At 43.4% G+C, this 2,419-nt stretch overlaps 1 pseudogene across 1 annotated transcript; it reads left to right on the top strand.

Moving 5' to 3' along the window:
* The first annotated feature begins 517 nt into the window (after positions 1–517).
* LOC113891287 lies at positions 518–1,418 on the top strand (annotated as a pseudogene). Its single transcript, XR_003510712.1, has one exon. The product of XR_003510712.1 is annotated as a peroxiredoxin-6 pseudogene (transcript).
* Positions 1,419–2,419: the final 1,001 nt, after the last annotated feature.

The raw sequence follows: 2,419 nt of genomic DNA, 5'->3' as shown, positions 1-2,419 counted from the left end.
GAGCTCCTCATGCCCAACATGTATTTTGTTATCAGCTTTAGTAACATTCTGCAGAACATGTAATGGTGAGAAGGCAATATGGGACACATGTAGGTTAATTTGACATATCAGGAGAAATAGTATTTTGCCCTCAAGATACTTAAATATATCCTTGATTCTTGAGAGGGTAATCCACAACTTTGTGCTACAGCCATTGATAGTCCTGACTTTCAAAGGCAGTTAAGTTGTGTTGTTGCTATTTCAAAAATATAATAGTTTCATCAGTGTAATAGTCTCTCTCTGAGTAGATTATAATATCTAAATCTTGGATACCTATCAATCAAAAAGCAAGCAACTCAAATGGCTCATTTTAAGCAGATTTCAAAACAACTTGGACTTGTATTTGAGGGTTTCATTCTGACTCATCTAACTATTATGGGTTACCTGTTTATAAGAATGTCCACAAAAAAATAGAAATGATATGAAGAAGCTCAGTAATGATAATTTTTGCCTCTTTTAAAAATATATTTAATAGAACCAGCAGGCTGGTGGCTGTTGGTACTGCACCTCCTCTTACTCCCCACGTCACTGCTGCTACCATGCTGGGAGATCTCCTCCTCGGGGACGAGGCTCCCAACTTCGAGGCAAATACTCCCATCGGCCGCATCCGTTTCCACGACTATCTGGGAGACTCATGGGGCATTCTCTCCTCCCATCCTCGGGACTTTACCACTGTGTGCACCACGGAGCTCGGCAGAGCAGCAAAGCTGGCACCAGAATTTGCCAAGAGAAATGTTATGATGATTGCTCTTTCCATAGACAGTGTGGAAGACCATCTTGCATGGAGCAAGGATATCAATGCTTACAATGGTGAAGGGCCCACAGAAAAGTTACCTTTTCCCATCATTGATGATAAGAATCGGGACCTTGCCATCCAGTTGGGCATGCTGGACCCAGCAGAGAAAGACAAAAAGGACATGCCTGAGACTTCTCGTGTGGTGTTTATTTTTGGTCCTGATAAGAAACTGAAACTGTCCATCCTCTACCCAGCTACCACTGGCAGGAACTTTGATGAGATTCTCAGAGTAATTATCTCTCTCCAGCTGACGGCAGAAAAGAGGGTGGCCACCCCGGTTGACTGGAAGAATGGGGACAGCGTGATGGTCCTTCCAACCGTCCCTGAAGAGGAAGCCAAAAAACTTTTCCCTAAAGGAGTCTTCACCAAAGAGCTCCCATCTGGCAAGAAATACCTCCGCTACACACCCCAGCCATAGGCTCGCCATGGAGTTGGTTCTGGAGCTGCCCACTTAGCACCATGAGCCAGAGGATGCCAGCTGTCCATCATGTTTCCCTGCAGCAGTCCATTAAAAACGTTCTGGTGTGATCACAGCCAAGGTCTTTAGGTTGCTATACTACTGGCTTATTAAATGAAAACAGCATTAAAAATTCCTTGGGATCTTTTGTGCCTTCAGCAGCTTTCTCCTCTGTTCATATATCTTCACACTCTCTGCTGACTTTCTTCGAAATATGGGACTTATCTTGGATCTCTGCAGGGTTTATGACCAAGAGGTGGTATCAGTGTACGGTTGAAAAAGCCTGCTTTGCTCCATCATACTGTGTTGACCAAAATGTTCATTTGGCTTTTTTTTTTTTTAATTTTATTTTTAAACTTTACAATATTGTATTAGTTTTGCCAAATATCGAAATGAATCCGCCACAGGTATACCTGCGTGAACCCTCCTGAACCCTCCTCCCTCCTCCCTCCCCTACCCTCCCTCTGGGTTGTCCCAGTGCACCAGCCCCAAGCATCCAGTACCGTGCATCGAACCTGGCCTGGCAACTCGTTTCATACATGATATTATACATGTTTCAATGCTATTCTCCCAAATCTCCCCACCCTCTCCCTCTCCCACAGAGTCCATAAGACTGATCTATACATCGGTGTCTCTTTTGCTGTCTCGTACACAGGGTTATTGTTACCATCTTTCTAAATTCCATATATATGCATTAGTATACTGTATTGGTGTTTTTCTTTCTGGCTTGCTTCACTCTGTATAATAGGTTCCAGTTTCATCCATCTCATTAGAACTGATTCAAATGTATTCTTTTTAATAGCTGAGAAATACTCCATTGTGTATATGTACCACAGCTTTCTTATCCATTCATCTGCTGATGGGCATCTAGGTTGCTTCCATGTCCTGGCTATTATAAACAGTGCTGCGATGAACACTGGGGTACACGTGTCTCTTTCCCTTCTGGTTTCCTCAGTGTGTATGCCCAGCAGTGGGATTGCTGGATCATAAGGCAGCTCTATTTCCAGTTTTTTAAGGAATCTCCACACTGTTCTCCAAAGTGGCTGTACTAATTTGCATTCCCACCAACAGTGTAAGAGAGTTCCCTTTTCTCCACACCCTCTCCAGCATTTATTGCTTGTAGACTT

This window comes from Bos indicus x Bos taurus, chromosome 4 (assembly GCF_003369695.1).
Source record: "Bos indicus x Bos taurus breed Angus x Brahman F1 hybrid chromosome 4, Bos_hybrid_MaternalHap_v2.0, whole genome shotgun sequence".
Taxonomy (NCBI): domain Eukaryota; kingdom Metazoa; phylum Chordata; class Mammalia; order Artiodactyla; family Bovidae; genus Bos; species Bos indicus x Bos taurus.
This window is presented reverse-complemented; position numbering and strand designations above follow the sequence as displayed.